At 40.9% G+C, this 17,793-nt stretch overlaps 1 protein-coding gene across 2 annotated transcripts in view; it reads left to right on the plus strand.

The window, feature by feature from the left end:
• The first annotated feature begins 1,010 nt into the window (after positions 1-1,010).
• The window catches only part of si:dkey-118j18.2 (uncharacterized), a 60,517-nt gene continuing 43,734 nt past the window's right edge, over positions 1,011-17,793 (plus strand). The window contains exon 1 of one of the 2 annotated variants that reach the window (XM_063069809.1): positions 1,011-1,194. The gene's annotated coding sequence lies outside the window, so the exon portion shown is untranslated. The remainder of the gene's footprint in view (positions 1,195-17,793) is intronic. The other variant, XM_063069808.1, reaches the window with a different exon arrangement.

The raw sequence follows: 17,793 nt of genomic DNA on the forward strand, positions 1-17,793 counted from the left end.
GGACAGCCCAGCGCACCTGTAGATGTGAACTTCCCACTATTCAGGACATTTACAAAGACAGATGTGTTAAAAAGGCCCAAAGGATCATTGGGGACCTGAGTCACCCCAACCACAAACTGTTCCAGCTGCTACCATCCAGGAAACAGTACCACAGCATGAAAGCCAGGACCAACAGGCTCCGAGACAGCTTCTTCCACCAGGCCATCAGACTGATTAATTCATGCTGATACAATTGTATTTCTATGTTATATTGACTGTCCTGTTGTACATACTATTTATTATAAATTACTATAAATTGCACATTGCACATTTAGGCGGAGACGTAAAGATTTTTGCTCCCAATGTGTATGAAGGATGTAAGTAATAGTCAATTCAATAATGTTTAACTATTTTATGTACCAAAATATTAGAAACTATGTCCCTCAATGGATTTTGTCTCTATGGAGCAACCTGGGTGAACGTGCCTGCAGTGGTATAGAAGGAATTGTACAGACAAGCGGCTGAAACAAGGTTAAAACAAACCAGGATAAGCAAATCGTGAGGCCCAAAGAAAGCTCTTCCAGAACATATATGTTGTCCTGTTGGAAGGTTTGAAATGCTAGTATAAGAAAAATAATTTAAGACTTGTCATGGTCAAGGTCTTGTATCTATTTCTAATCGAAAACGGAGGTGGCATTTAAAGAAAGGAGAAACTTGGCAAATTGTAAATGTATGACCTGTTTGGTGGTCATTTTAATAACGTCAATTATATTTTACAATACACGAATAATTTTAATTATAAAGTACTTCACTGGCGTGTGTATATAAGCGTCGATGTTTTCGGGCGATCCACGGGGTGGATAGACTTGCTGTTCGGCTGCACCAGTCCAGGAGCGGCAGCACGGTTTGGAGGCTTAGTTGTTCGCTGCGTTTTCATCGCTCCTCCCTTCGCTCTGCTCAATTTCAGATTTATGAAGCTCTTCGTGCGTAAGACGTGGTTATGAGGAGAGGCGGCAACGTAGTATGAGGGGGTTGAGCTAGAAAATGTCGTCAGATTTCTTTTGAACAATACTGCATTGGCTTTCTGACTTTCCATCAGGAGGAGGCAAGACAAAGAAAGCTGGCAAATGAGATTGGTTCGTCAACACGACTAATGTGATCGGGGAGAAAAGTCACATAGGAGAGACGGAATTTGAGGGCGGATCCGACTTTAATGTAAGTGTAAGAAGGGGAAAATGGAATTCCTGTGTTTCCTTTGCAACATATAATTCTTTCCTTTGTTATCTTAATGGGGAAAGAGAGGGAGGAACGTAGCCCATTGTCCTCCGAGAGAAGACTATTCCATTGTAGAATCGAGAGATTGGGCTAGTTTCCACTAAGGAGTGTATCCACAATCGTACATAAATAAATGTATCGGTATTAAATTTTCTTCCTGAAACGCCTGGAAATTGAGAGGGTCAGTTGACCAGTCTGCCGCCTTAAAGCTGTGTAGTTACATTTTCCCTGACTTGAAACTATTGTTTACAAAATAGTAATGTTACATTTTTTTCATCTCATTGGTAGAAATCTAAAATACTACTTTAAATCTATTTGATTCACCACGTCATACAATTTGTGCGATTTAGTTGGAAGAGAATAATAACTCTGATTATTTTGCGTTGTAATGTTTTGGGTAAAGAGAAGTAAAACATTCTAGAGTCAAACAGATCAAACATTACCGTAGTTCTGACTTTGGATAACGTTTGAAAGACTTTAAAAAAAGTAAAAGTGATTTTTCCGCATCAGTTTCGAAATTACACTGTAAAGTGGACTGTCCCTGTAATGCACAATGATGTGTTTTTCTATTTAAATAATTACAGCTAATGGGAAGGTACCTGATAAAAGGTTTTGTTCTATTTATGTGTGTGTGTACTTTTTTTCTTTTTTCTAGTTTTGTTACGCCCGTTGACCCTGATGGGCTTTCCTACCGCGGGGTTTCCATCCAACAATTACTTATTTGGGCTCTTCCTGTCTGACATGAGTCAAGCCGTGTGGGTCTTTTTGAATGTGTGTGTGTGGGGAGGGGGAGGGTGTAAATCAGTAATTAAATCTGCAAGGCTGAAATTTAAATTGTAGAATAGGTTTAGGATCCCAAAGCACAGAAATTGTTGTTTGGTCTATTGTTCTTTCTGTGGCAACTCCTTGGAAATTGTTTCCATATCTCTCGCAACAAAGGAGGTCACTTGTACCATCAGTTTGGTGTCAGAATGTTCCCATTGGTCTCATTTTAATCTCCTTGCCAGGCTACTCGCTTGGTCACGCTCTATTGCCCATTAAGACCCCCCATCCTATGTTACTGCAATCCTTCCACGCTAAGGACAAGTTATAATCACCAGTTGACTTCACAACCAGCATGTTTGGAAATTGGAGCAAACAACAAAACCCATGCAGTCACAGGCAAGAACTTTAAACTACATAGACAGTGTCAGAAGTCAAGATCATATCCAGAGAGCTGAAATTGTGCTGACAGGAGTAACTGTTGCTTCAGAATCTGGTGTATTGTGATTGACATATGTTATAAAATTTGTTTGGCTGCAGCCATGCAATGCATAAATATTACTATAAGTTGAATAATATTATTAAGAATATATTTTTTAAAATATTGTAAAAAAGACCAAAATAGTGAGATAGGGTTCATGGACTGTTCAAAAATCTGATGGCAGAGGGGGAGAAGCTGTTCCTAAAACATTGAGTGCGTGTCTTCAAGCTCCTGTACCACCTCCTTGCTGGTGGTAATGAGATGAGGGCAGGTCCTGGATGGTGAGGGGTGCTTCAGGACAGATGCCGCTGTCTTGAGGCATTGCCTTTTGAAGGTGTGCTTGACGGTGCTATGATGGGAGTGGGCTGAGTTTACAGCTTTTTCCAATCCCGTGCAGTGGCCCCTCTGTACCAGGTGGTGATGCAACCAATCAGAATATGCTCCACGGTACATCTGTAGAAACTTGCTAGAACCGTTGGTGACATGAGAAGTCTCCTCGAAATCCTGGTGGGCCCCCTTCATCAATGTATTGGGCCCCAGATCGATCTTCATAGATGTTGACAACTAAGAACATGAAACTGCTCGCCTTTTCCACTGTTAATCCTTCAATGAGAACTGCAGTGTGTTCTCCCGATTTCTCCTTCCTAAAATCCACAATCAGTTCCTTGGCCTGATTGAGGACAAGGTCATTGTTGCACCACTCACCCTTTTACACCTCCTCATCACCATCTGAAATTCATAGATGTGTCATCGGCAAATTTATAGATGGCATTTGCGTTTTGCCTAACCGTGCAGTCATGAGTGTAGAAAGAGCAGAGCAGTGGGCTAAATGTGCGTCCTTGAGGTATGTGTGTTGATTGTCAGCGAGGAGGAGATGTTGTTTTCAATCTGCGCTGACTGGTCTCCCGGTGAGGAAGTCAAGAATCCAGTTGCAGAGGGAGGTACAAAGGCCCAGGTTCTGAAGTTTTGTGATTTGAATGCTGAGCTGTGATCAATAAACGGCAACCTGATGTGGGTATTGCTATTGTCTAGGTGGTCCAAGGCCAGAAGGAGATCCAGTGAGGTTGCATCTGCTGTAGACTCGTGGTAGGCAAATTGCGACAGGCCCAGATCCTTGCTCAGGCTGGAGTTAATTCTTGCCATGATCAACTTCTCAAAGCACTCCATTGCTGTAGATGTGAGTGCCACTGGGTGATAGTCATTGAGGCAGCTCACCCTGCTCTTGGGCACTGGTTGATTTATCTCCTTCTGAAGCAAATGAGAACTTCCATCCTTAGCAGTGGGAGACTGACTGAAGATGTTCTTGAATGATCCAGCCACTTGTTTGGCACAAGTTTTCAGTGCCCTGCCACGTACACCATTGGGGCCTCCCACCTTATGAAGGTTCACCCTTTTGAAAGATGTTCTGACGTCAGCCTCTGAGATGGGTAATTCTGCAGATGCTGCAGGGATTCGCTTTGCTATAAATTTACTATTCATTTCAAAGTGTGCATTATAGCCATTCAGCTCATCAGGGAGTGAAGCATCATATTCATGATGTTAGGTTTTACTTTGTAGGAAGTAATGGCCTGCAAACCCTGCCATAACTGCCATGCATCTGATTTTTGTCTCTAACTTCACTTGGAATTACTTTTATTGCTCTGAAGACAGCCTTCTGAAAGCTTGAAGCTTGTATCTGGATTTCTTGTAGAATTCTGGATCACCCATCTTAAAACACCACAGATCAAGCTCTCAGCAGACCAGAACCTCATTGTTCATTAGCAGCTTCTAGTTTGGGTATGTCCATGAGGGCACACAGTCATCCACAAAGGTGCTGAAGAAGTCCCCCGGGATCAATAGAGTATGACTACTATGACTATTATTCATTTAGATCCAATGATTAATTCCTGAAAATTGTCCATCCACCAATTCAAAGCAGTCCTGTAGGCACTCCTTCACCTTCCTTAGTTAAATATCTGTGGTCCTCACCACTGGTGCTGCAGCCTCCAGTCTCTACCTGAATGTTGGGAGTGGAAGTACAGCCAGGTGATCGGACTTGCCACATCGTGGGCATGAGATGGCACGGTTGATGGTGGTGTAGCTGTGGTTGAGTGTTTTAACTCCTGTGGTTGAACAGGTGATCTGTTGGAACTAGTTGATCAGACTGGCTTGGTTGAAGTAATCTGCAATGATCAGGAAGGCACCAGGAACTTTTCCTTCCTGACTGTTGATCATAGTGCTCAGCTCCTCCAGTACATCCCTGATGTTGACCAAGGGTGGAATGTACACTGCAACCAGCATGATGGCCGAGAACCCCCTCAGCAGATAAAATGTTTGACACTTGACTACCAAATGGTCGAGGTCTGAAGAAAAGGACTGAGAAAGAACTGAGCAAGTCTGTGCACCATGATGAGTAAATCATGAAGCAAACACTGCCTCCTCTACCTTTACCTGATACTGCTGTGCAGTCCTTGCGATGGCAGGTTTTGCCCTTGGGCTGAAGCGCTGCGTCTGGAGCCCTGAGGGTGAGCCATGTCTCTGTGAGGTACACAAGTCTCTGATATCTTTCTGGTACTGCGGTCTTGCTGTGAGGTCTTCAGTTGTATTTAACATAGACTGTACATTAGCTGGGTGGCCTCTGGGCTCTGCATTTTAGTTCCACACGCAGCTTAGCCCAGCCGCCTTACTTTTATAAAGGGAGAACTGCACTCATTACCGTGGTGGTGTGCAGTCTGGATTCTGCTTATTTTGAAGATCAGTAGATTTTCTAAACACCTTCAGGCTATGTTGCTTACTGAAGTACGCAGTAGTGTAATTGTAGATTTCAGCTGTAGTAGTCCTAAATGGGAATATTTTATGATTCCCTGCAGAGTTGCTTACAAATAGCCATCTCTCTTGAGAGCCTTGGTCTTTCCATAACCTCAAGATTTGGGGGAATAGGTTTAGGACGGAGATGAGGGGGAACTGCTTTTCCGAGGGAGTGGTGAATCTGTGGAATTCTCCGCCCAATGAAGCAGTGGAGGCTACCTCAGTAAATATATTTAGAACCAGTTTGAGTAGATTTTTGCATAGTAGGGGAATGAAGGTTATGGGGAAAAGGCAGGTAGGTGGAGATGAGTCCATGGTCAAATCAGCCATGATCTTATTGAATGGCGGGGCAGGTTGGATGGGCCAAATAGCCTACTCTTTCTCCTAATCCTTATGTTCTTGTGTTCCACTCTGTTTCCACCTCTTCTTCCCTCCACCCCCCCCCCAACATTAAGCCTCCTCACTTCCCTTTCTGCATGGCAATTAGCAAATTGGCTTATTGTTGTCGCATGCACTGAGGTACAATGAAAAGCCTATCTTGTATACAGATCAATTCATTACAACAATGCAGGGAGGTGGTACAAGGTAAAACAGTAAGTGCAGAATAAAGTGATACTGATACAGAGAATGTCTTCCTGCATTGCACAATAAGGTGCAAGGTCATAATAAGATAGACTGAGATCAAGAGTTTTATCCAACCATACTAGGAAACTGTTGTCCTTGAGGCTGGTAATGCGTGCTTTCGGGCTTTTGTATCTGCTGCCTGATGGTCAGGGTAAGAAGAGAAAATATCCGGGATGGATAATGTCTTTTATTATGCTGACTGCTTTACTGAGGCGGCAAGAAGTGTAAACAAAGTCCAGCGAGGAGACACACATCAAAGTTGCTGGTGAACGCAGCAGGCCAGGCAGCATCTCTAGGAAGAGGTACAGTCGACGTTTCAGGCCGAGACCCTTCGTCAGGACTAACTGAAGGAAGAGTGAATAAGAGATTTGAAAGTAAGAGGGGGAGGGGGAGATCCAAAATGATAGGAGAAGACAGGAGGGGGAGGGATGGAGCCAAGAGCTGGACAGGTGATTGGCAAAGGGGATACGAGAGGATCATGGGACAGGAGGTCCGGGGAGAAAGACAAGGTGGGGGGGGGAACCCAGAGGATGGGCAAGGGGTATATTCAGAGGGACAGAGGGAGAAAAAGGAGAGTGAGAGAAAGAATGTGTGTATAAAAATAAATAACAGATAGGGTACGAGGGGGAGGTGGGGCATTAGCAGAAGTTAGAGAAGTGGATGTTCATGCCATCAGGTTGGAGGCTACCCAGACAGAATATAAGGTGTTGTTCCTCCAACCTGAGTGTGGCTTCATCTTTACAGTAGAGGAGGCCGTGGATAGACATGTCAGAATGGGAATGGGATGTGGAATTAAAATGTCTGGCCACTGGGAGATCCTGCTTTCTCTGGCGGACAGAGTGTAGGTGTTCAGCAAAGCGGTCTCCCAGTCTGCATCGGGTCTCGCCAATATATAAAAGGCCACATTGGGAGCACCGGACACAGTATATCAACCCAGCCGACTCACAGGTGAAGTGTCGCCTCACCTGGAAGGACTGCTTGGGGCCCTGAATGGTGGTAAGGGAGGAAGTGTAAGGGCATGTGTAGCACTTGTTCCGCGAGGAGAGGTTGGTTTTCATAATGTCCGCAGCCTCTCCTTCCACAAGCTAAGTGGCTTTAAAAGATGAGATGAGAAACTCCAGTTTCTGCTGAATGGCTGTCTGCGGCAGAGTCAGGTTAAGCTAATTTTACAGGGTATGCACCCACGTGGAGATTGTTAGAATGTCATAGTGGCCAGTCATCACAGTTTGGAGGAGTGAGAGTGTGAGAAATGTGTGAAAATTTTAAAGGACAACAGTACATTTTCAGATTTTCTCTAATACACACAAGGTGGTCAGACGTGTTTTACTATTTGATGGCATTTCACCGTCCTCCGACTTAATGACTTTTTTTCTGTGGTTCGCACATGCCCATCACCCTGAAAATACATTAAATCCTAACTGAATCATCTTTACCACATGTCAAGATGTTACTCACCAACTAACGTGGTAGGAGAAAGCAAGTGTTTATTTTCTAGTTGAGAGTGGAGGTGACCTTTAAACAAAACTTGTAACACTTCATAGTTTGTGGAAGTGTAGCATGCTATATTTGATTCTAAGATGAGCATCTCAAAAAATTACTAAATAGAATAAATTCTAGAGTGGTCAGTGCAAATATTGTTTGCCTAAAGCATAAATAAACTTGATACTGAGAGTTGTATTTTGGAGCACATATACGTACAGTTGAAGTCAGAAGTTTACATACACCTTAGCCAAATACATTTAAACTCAGTTTTTCACAATTCCTGACATTTAATCCTAGAAAACATACCCTGTCTTCGGTCAGTTAGGGTCGCTACTTTATTTTAAGAATGTGAAATGTCGGAATAATAGTAGAGGGAATGATTTATTTCAGCTTTTATTTCTTTCATCACTTTCCTAGTGGGTCAGAAGTTTACATACACTTTGTTAGTATTTGGTAGCATTGCCTTTAAATTGTTTAACTTGGGTCAAACGTTTTGAGTGGCCTTCCACAAGCTTCTCACAGTAAGTTGCAGGAATTTTGTTCCATTCCTCCAGACAGAACTGGTGTAACTGAGTCAGGTTTGTAGGCCTCCTTGCTCGCACACGCTTTTTCAGTTTGGCATTTCACATTCTTAAAATAAAGTAGTGATCCTAACTGACCTAAGACAGGGAATGTTTTCTACGAATAAATGTCAGGAATTGTGAAAAACTGAGTTTAAATGTATTTGGCTAAGGTGTATGTAAACTTCTGACTTCAACTGTATATAAATTTTTTGCTTGGTATTGCAATGACAGTATTTCTGTGAGCTTCCCAGTTAGCAAACATTTGCTCAATAAAGCTGAGGATTAGGTTAGCCCTCCAGTTTTCAGTTTCATCAGGTATACAAAATTTTGTCAAAACCTTTATTTGACGTGTGTTATGTAGTAAAGAATGTCTCAAAACCCATGTTCTCTTGATTTAACAGCTTTTGACTGGGTGTTTAAAACCAACAGTGGCTGCTAATTAATTCTTCAATTTTAGAACTCTCATCCATGGTTTCAAATGGGACCATAGTCTCACCGTTTCCTCTCTCATAATCTGCCACATGCTCACACACACCCAGATCCAGTTCTAGGGCTGAGTGTCCCTAAATTTATTGCATGAAGGCCAGCAGTTGTAATTTCCACTGTTTGGGCCAAAAATCTACATGTGCACATATTCAAATTTTGTTTTCTCTTTGTTAGATTATTGTTAATGTGATGGAAAATGCCAGAAATTCTTGCACCATGTCCTTTTCAATCATGAACCGTGAGCCTGATAAAGTGCATGCTACATTCTCTGTAGGGTGTGCTGCAAAGACATTCATTTATATTCCACTTTTAAATTACAAAGTGCCTCCAGGTACATTAGAGATATTATTAAACAAAAATTGTTGTTTAGCTCTATCTGAACAGAATGGAAGGTTTGATCAAAAGAGTTGAAGAGATTTGGAAGAGAATTCCAGGTCTGCAGGCCTGTATAGTTGAAATTTAAGATTATCAGCACTGCAGCAGTAAGATCAGCGATGTGCAGATGTGATATGATGGTGAGATCTGAAATCCTAGATGAGAATTCAAAAATTAAGGCACTGATTATTTAGGAGCCAATGTTTGTCTATAAGCATAGATGGCTGGGGTTGAAACTTGGTTCTGGACATTTCAATACCTCAAAAAATTCAGTGGCAGGTCAGAAGGTGAAATGTTAGATATGACTGTCAAGAATATATTGGGTGTAAATAATGTGCAAAAGTTTCTAATATTATTATTGAAGCCCACAGTCTTCTAACTGGGATGAAATTGCAACTTGCTGAGTTGGGTGGGTCTGGTGCATAAAGTCTTGTTACAGGAAATTTATAAAATGTTTAATGTATATCATTGATTTAAATGTCTTTCTAATTCTCTTTCAAAGTGACAATGATATATTAATAGATGAAGCAACATGATTGTAAATCATTGGAATTCCATGGATGGCTTCAAGAAGGCTAATGAAAAGCTGGGATCGTAACCAGATGACTGGACTTGTAAAGGACAGATGGTGGCTACATGGTACATACCAATTTTTGAGCATTTAATTCTTCTAGCTTCAGAATGATACTGGGGCTAAAAGGGTTAAATTGTGAAGGTTGGTTGTTGAAGGTTGGGCTTGTTTTGATCAAAATATTTTCCAAATATCAAAGGAGCCAATAGATAAAAGGAAACTATTTCTGCTGGTTGAGGACTCTAAAATCAGTGACCAGAGCCTTCAAATTAGCACCACGTCTTTCAAGGGTGAAATTAGGAAATAATTCTGTATGCAAAATTCAGATCTCGTTTATTAACCTCTACAAAAATCCTTGCTTGCATGGAACTCTCAGAATGAACAGTATACATTGTAAAAAAAAAATTAAGTCAGCAAGCACAGAACACAATGGTGCAGAGATAAGTGTTAAAAAGTAATGCTAAAGTGACACTAACGGAACAAGCAAGAAAAGGTAGAATTAGGAGACAGAGAATATGGCATCTGCCCCAGAAGAGCGTGTGGGAAGAAATGAATGGTTCAGAAATCTGATTGTGAAGGTTCTGATGGTTCAGAAGTGAAGAAGCTGTTCCTGAGTTTGGTTGTTGAGCTTTCAAGCTCCTTTATCGTATCTGTGAAGGTAAAAGAGAGAAAAGGAAATGGCCAGGGTGACCTGCATTCTTGCCGACATGAGCTGTCGTGAAGCGATGCACCATGAAGATGATGGACTGGATGGAAGGAACTGAAGAGCTGTGATAATCTGAGCAGTGTTTATCACTTAGCAGATAGAAATTTTCTCATCAGTTATGAATTTTAATTTTGAGCTTGCCAATCAACAGATCATGCGTGGGGGAAAAAAATCAAAGGATTAAATGACCTACTCTTGTTCCTGTGATGTAACAACATCCTTTGCATGTTGTTTGGACCAAAATCTCTTGCTTAGTGTCATCAAAACTAAAGAGCTGATTGTTGACATCAGGAAGGTGAATGTGTGCCTGTATGGATTGGAGAAACAGTAGTGGGGAGAGTCAACAGTACAAGTTCCTGGGTATTAACATATTGGATAACCTGTCTTGGGCATAACACACAGATGCAACCTTAAGGAAAGAGCACCAATGTCTTTACTTTCTTAGGAGCCCAAGGAGGATCAGCTTGTCATCGACCACTCTAACAATCTTGTACAGATGTGCAGTTGAAAGTTGTCCGTACTGGTTGTATCATGGTCTGGGATGGCAATTTGCACGTGCGGGAACATAAGCTAGAGAGTTGTGGGCTCTGCTGAGCACATCACAAGTACGTTTCCCCCCCCCATAATTGGTAGTACCTACATGATGTGCTGCCTCAGGAAGGCAACAACTATAACCAAAGATCTCCACCATCGGGCGATGCCACTTATTTTCTTTTACAGCTTTCTTCAGGTAAGAGATGGGGAAGCGCGAAATCCCACACCAGGTTCAAGAACAGCTAATTCCTTCAGCCATTTGGTTCTTGAACTAGCTGACACAACCCTAATCTCTGCAGTTTAGCAAAACTGTGACCATCTTGGTCACTTCGTTTTAATTGCGTTTTCTTGTAAAAATTGTGAATAATTTGTTTATCTTGTGCTTTTTATGTGATGCTATGTGCCTTTGCTGCTGCAGGTGGGAATTTCATCGTATATATGTACTTGTGCATATGATAGTAAACTCGACTTTTTTTTTAAAATGGGAAAGCTATTTTATGCACTTCTCAAAATGTGCATATATTGAAGATGCCAGCAATATACACTCAGTGACCACTTTATCAGGCACAGGAGTGGAACTCGGTGTGGTTCTCTGGCGTATTGTGTGTTTAACGATGCTTTTCTGCACACCACTTTTATAACAAATAGTTATTTGAATAACTGTCGCCTTACTGTTGGCTTGAACCAGTCTCCTCTGACTTCTCCCATTAAAAAGGCATTTTCCCCCCACAGAACTGCTGTTCACTGATTGATTTATCTTTTGACCATTCTCTGTAAACTCTAGAGACAGTTGTGTGTGAAAATCCCAGGAGATCAGCAGTTTCTGATACTCAAGCCACCCCATCTGGCACCAGCTGTCATTCCACAGTCAGTCACTTGGATCACATTTCTTCCCCATTCTGATGTTTAGCCTGAACATCAACTGAACCTTTTGGGTTGCTGCCACATGATTGGCTGATTTTATATATTTGCATTAATAATCATTTGTGCCCAATAAAGTGGCCACACATATGATCTGGAATTTAAGTTAAATGTGTCTGCTGTACTGTGTGTTTTATTTTAAAGAGAAGTGTACAAGAATAGAATGTAAGCATAACAGGGTGGATATCAGTGTTTCCTGTACCAGATGAATCTTGAATCTTTAAAACTGAAGGGTGTAGGAACATTTTTTTTCCTCATAGGGTGTAGTGTGTCTTTGAAGCTTGTGGCGGCTAGATCGTGGGGATTTTTTTTTTTAAAGAGTAGATAAGGGTATTGTGGGGCAATGGAGATCTGGTAGAGAAGAGGAATTGAAACCTGGGGCAAAGTTGCAATGGTATTGGATGGTGGGACAGATTTGTCAGACTGAGTGGCCTACTCCAGTTTCAATTTACTTGTATTCTTATGACTAAGTGGCTAATAACTGGCTGTTTAAATAACGTTGCTATTTTCCTAAATAACTGTTTGTTACCAAAACATTAAGATATGTGGGCTAGTCCTTTTCAATCTTAAAGGACTAAAGCAAAATTCCTGGGAACATGGAGACAACCATACAAAACCATTATAATTAGATTGTTGGGAAGGTAGGGTGACAACAAAATCTCATAGAAAATAGGATACATTTATAGCGCATTGAAAAAGTATTCAACCCCCACAGCTATTTTCAAATTTTACTGTCTTATTTTCTAAATTTAAAAAAATTTGAAGTAGGATTGTTTTTGAGCTGTATTATCTACAAAACATTGTGTATCATGTCAAGTCAAAAGAAAAATTCCAAAACCTGTCAACAATTTATTTAAAAATTTGGGTTTTTAAATTATTCGGCTGAAAAAGTATTCATCCCCTTGGTAATAGCTTTGTTACCTTTCCTCAGTGCAATATTGTATTACCATACCAGCTCACTCAATTTCTTGATGTAGAATTTGGACGATCACCTATTTTCAATAAATTCGTAAGAGTAAATACCCCCGTCTCACTTTTAGGTCCGACAGTGTGCTGGACTTGCAACAGACCAAACCAAAGTGAAGACAAAGTAAACAAGACAAGTCAGGGAAATGATAATGGAGAAGCACAAATCTGCGGCAGGGTACAAGACCATCTTCAAGGCACTGAGCAAATCTCTTGAGCTCAGTGCAGTCCATCGTGAAAACGTGGAAAAAATGTGAAACACAGCCACACTGCCTAGATCAGGCTGCCCCCTACTCCCCTCTATACTTAGTTGCCAAAGAAGAATAGCACTTGTAAGAGAGGCTGCGCTGAAGCCAACAGTCACTCGAAGTGAACTGCAGAAGATAGTGGCAGCAACTGGAGATGAAAGTCATGGCACCACAATCTCTAAGGCCTTGCACTAGTAGGGTTTTTATGGAAGAATGGCAAGGAAGAACCTCTTTTTTTAAAAAAAAAAACAGCACAGTTAGGGTTGGATCAGACGTAAATGGAACTTTTTGGTATAACACTAAGTGGTACGTGTGGTGTAAGACTAATTCTGCATTTTTTGGCCAGGTAACACCATACCTACTGTAAAGTATTGTGGAGGGAGCATTATGCTATGGGGATGCTTTTTAGTAGCAGGGACTGGAAATCTGGTCAGGATTGATGGGAAGATAAATGCTACTAAATACAGAGAGATCCTGGATAGAAACTGCTAGCCTCTGCCTGAAAGCTTAAGCTGGGGAGGAAATTTGTCTTTTAGCAGGACAACAACCCAAAGCACACTGCCAGAACAACCATGGAGTGGCTTCTAATGAAGAAAATTGATGTCCTTGAACGCCTAGTCAGTGTTCTGATCAGGCATCTCTGCCAAGGCGTCAAGATTGCCATTCACCACCGCTCCCTAACTAACTTGGCACAGCTTGAGCAATTTTGCAAGAAGGAATGGGTAAATATTGGTCCATCACATTGAGCAAAGCTAATAGAGGCTTATCCAAAAAGACTACTGGTGTTTCAATTAAGTACTGAGCAAAAGGGGATGAATACTTCTGAAGTGCTGACATTTAGTTTTTGAATTTTTAATTTTTCATGCTTTACAATCTTCCCTGTTTTTTGAGGTCTACTGCAAAACAAAGGAGCATGTAATTCACAAATAAAAGTTCTCAGTTAAATTAATCAAAATCCCTGATTGTAATACTCCATTATGTTAACTAAGGGTTGGGGCTGAATACTTTTACAAGGCACTGTATGTATGCAGTTTATAAAAGGATCTTGATGTGAAAAATTTCTGCAATATTGTGGAGCTGAAGAAACACAGTCAGGCAGCATCAGTGGAGGGGAATGAATGGTCGATGCTTCAGATCAAGATTCTTCATCAGGGCTGGCATTGTTTTTAATAGAGCCACAACATTGTGATAAATTGTGAGAGCTGGAAATAACCAAATGAAAAGTGGATGCACATGTCATATTTTAACGTTTATATATTCTTAAGAACATCTTCTGATGCAGTGGAGCTGTTGTGAGTGAATGAATAAAGCTGAAACTTTGCATTAGCGAGGGTTATTCGGGATAACTTTGCTAATTATGAAATTATAAACCTGTCATGAAATGAAGATAAACTGCACAGCAAAATGGAATCTGCTTCCATAAAGTGAGCATTGGTTTCTTTTGAAGTGTCTCAAGATCAAAGTGAGAATAGAATTCTTCCTGGAAGCTGGGGGCTATTTCAGCTGATAGAATCAACTTGCTAAGAGTGGTCTCCCTGATGTTTAAATTCAGTAACAAAACTGAATGAGCAGCTTACAGGGAAGCTGACCAAAATATTCCTGTAAAACATATGATGGGCAGTATCTGAAAAGAGGAAGTCATTATCTGGAGTTTATGAAATTTGGTTTCTGCAAATAACTGAGCAATCACCCTGAAGCTGAGTTGGACCTTGCTCCTAAATTTTTATCTGCTTTGAATACGTTAAATGGTCTTCTACCCATAGTAATTTTTTCATGTTCTCTTGATGCTCAAAATGCTTGACAATCCAGTAATATTTAGGTCTGGTTGCTATTACAGTATGCAAGTACAAGAAGCTTCAGCAAACAGCTGAAATAATAAACGGATAATTTTTTTGACTATTACTTGTTGGAATAATAGCTCTGCACAGTTACCTAAATTGTGCAACTTAGGATCTTGTATCTTCACAAGAGGGAGGGACCTATCGTATTAGTTTAAAAAGGTATTTGATAGTGTTGTACTCAGTATGGTGGTGAAGCTTACCTTCATTTCTCTCTTGGTCTCTTTACCACTTGGCCAAGAACTAACTGTGTGATGTGTTGGGGGCAGAAGAGAAACCTTGATAGAAATTAATTAAAAAAAGATCAAAGATGTAGATATGGTAAATGGACAGAATCTGCTTCCCAGGGTAGAAATGTCAAATAGTAGACAACATGCATTTTAGGTGAGAGGGATTAAGTTTAAGGGAAATATGCAGGCAAAGTTTCTTTTACACAGAGTAATAGGTGTCGTGGAATGGGCTGCCACGGGTACTAGTGGAAGGAAATACGATAGTGGTATTCAAGAGGATTTGGATAGATACTTGAATATGGAGGGATATGAATAATGTGCAGGCAGAAAGGGATTTAGTTTGACATCGTGCTCAGCACAAACACTGTTGACTGAAGGGCCTGTTGCAGTGATGTTCTCTGTCTGGACTAGCACCAAGTCACAGTCATTCCCTCAGGACAGTGGTCTAGCGATTATATTTGTATAGTAGCCTTGCAGTTCTATTACCATTTTTATTGCGGCAACCCACAATTAATAAGTTTCATTAATTTAAATGTCTAGACTTAATGTTGTGAAACCTGTGTTTCTGGACCATTGGTTATTGCACCCTTATTTTGTGATCTGGCACTTTACCATCTTTACCAGATCAAAGTTCAAAATACAGTACTGTGTAAAATCGTATAACCCTCTTTTTTTAATTATAAATTTTGCTTTTGATGTTCGTTTTTTGTCTTGTGCATTAATGTGTCAGTGGAAATGAACAAATTTTAGATTTCCAAACATTCATTTTCCAAAAAAATTAAATGTTACAGATAAATCTTTGTATTTCAGTAAAGAAAGTAACATTAAGTAATAGACCATTCTTCAAATAAAAACTTGATTACTTTGTAGGTATCTAGCCCCGTGCATGATTAAACAAAAACAATAAACAGGGACTAATGATCAATAACCTAATGAGTTGAATGAACTAAACTCATGAACTGGAACAGAAACAAGTGCAGAAGGAAACAAAATGGGCAAAGAGCAACAAAACTAAAAGGTGAGGGTGTGGCAGATGTGACAGATTAACATTCATATCACCAACTCTTACACCTTGGCAAGAATGAGCATTGCAACAAGACACAAAATGGTCATCCTGCATCAGCAAGGTTATTACCAAGCAGAAATTTTGCAGCAGAGAGGTTTCAAGAGGTGCTGTCCACGCTTTTCTCAAGAAGCAGAAAGAAATGGGCAAGGTTGAGGACCAGAAACGCAGCAGTCAGACACGGAAACTGAGTGTGGCAGATGAGAGAGACATCAAACTGACCTCCCTTCTAAATCGGAAGTCCAACACTGCTATCAGCTCTGAACTCTCAGAAGCCACTGGAACCCAAGTACATCCCTCTGCAGTCCGGAGAAGTCTTGTCAGAAGAGGTCTTCATGGAAAAGTTGCTTCCAAAAAGCCATTCCTGTGAAGTGAAAACAAAGCCAAGAGACTCACGTATGCACAAAAACAAAGGATTGATGCTGAACAGTGGCAGCAAGTGTGCTCTGGACTGATGAGTCAAAATTTGAAATTTTTAGCTCGAACAGGAAGCAGTTTGTACATAGAAGTGGAGAGTGCGACATGGATGAGTGTCTGCAGCCAACAGTGAAGCATGGCGGAGATTACCTGCAGGTTTGTGGCTGCCATTTCTGCAACTGGAGTTGGTGATCTGGTCAGAATTAATGGAATCTTTAATGCTGAGAAGTAGGAGCAGATTCTCATCCATCACGCAATACCATCAGGGATGATTGGTCCCAACTTCATTCTACAGCAGGACAATGATCCCAAACACACAGACAAGGCCATAAAGAACCATCTTCAGTGAAAAGATGAACAAGAAGTTCTGCAACAAATGAGCCCTAAACTCCACATCATTGAGGCTGTCTGAGATTACCTGGAGAGACAGAAGCAAGTGAGACAGCCAAAGTCTGCAGAACTATGGCAATTACTCCAAGGTGCTTGGAACAACCTTCCAGATGGTTTTCTTACAGAAATGTACAACAGTGTACCTAAGAGAATCAATGGCACTTCTAAAGGCAAAGGGTGGTCACACCATATTTTGATTTAATTTTTTCCTGTTTACTGTTCTTTATATTGCAGTGTTTTTGATATTTTGGAAACTTTTAATTTCATTATTTTTGAAAGCATCTTCACTTTACAGAACTTGCACAGTACTGTAAATCGTGTCTCAAATGCATTTTTTCCTCTGCTGTTGAAAGCCAACTTCAATCTTCATCAGTTGTTGCTTGTTTGAATCATTGCTTCCTTTCAAACATGTCATTTTTCTGGTGCTCTGAGATTGTTTTGAGCTCAATGTCACTTGTCTCAGATTTACTGATTTCATTGTTGTCAGCGTGTCCCCTGTAATGGCTCCTTTTTCCATCCTGGACACTCCCCAGTGACCCAGCTACAGCAAAGTCACTTTCATCGGCACTTTTTTTTGAGGAGATGGTGGATCACCTCAAATTTTCTACCCTTCAGGGTTGAGGAGGCTGGATCACTGGAGGTATTTAAGAAAGAGTTGTTTTTGATCGATCACAGAAATGAGGGTGATGAGGAAGTGACACAGAAGAAGGGTTAAGGCTGGGAAGATCAGCCATTGTATTGATCGGCAGGATAGGCTTAAAGGACCACGTGACCTATTTCTGCTCCTTCCTTCATGTGTTGTTTCTGAATTTTATTACCTGTGTCATTTGCTATCCTGTGGTTAGTTTCCATATGAGTACTAATGCTCAGCTGCGGTAAATGTCACAACTCTTAGTTCCTCGACAGTCTTTTGTATCAACCTGTTTGACTGATATGGTATCTGAGCTGTACTTTGCTCCTGGGACCAGCTGGAAAGATCAGACCTGCTATATAAATTTAGTATCCCAGCCACGTAATCTGTCACCTTTCCTTGTTAATGTCATGAGAAGTCTTGTTTAACATCCTTTTTACCCCAAGATGAGTTCTTGCCTCCAC

Source organism: Mobula hypostoma, chromosome 17 (assembly GCF_963921235.1).
Source record: "Mobula hypostoma chromosome 17, sMobHyp1.1, whole genome shotgun sequence".
In the NCBI taxonomy this organism is placed as follows: domain Eukaryota; kingdom Metazoa; phylum Chordata; class Chondrichthyes; order Myliobatiformes; family Myliobatidae; genus Mobula; species Mobula hypostoma.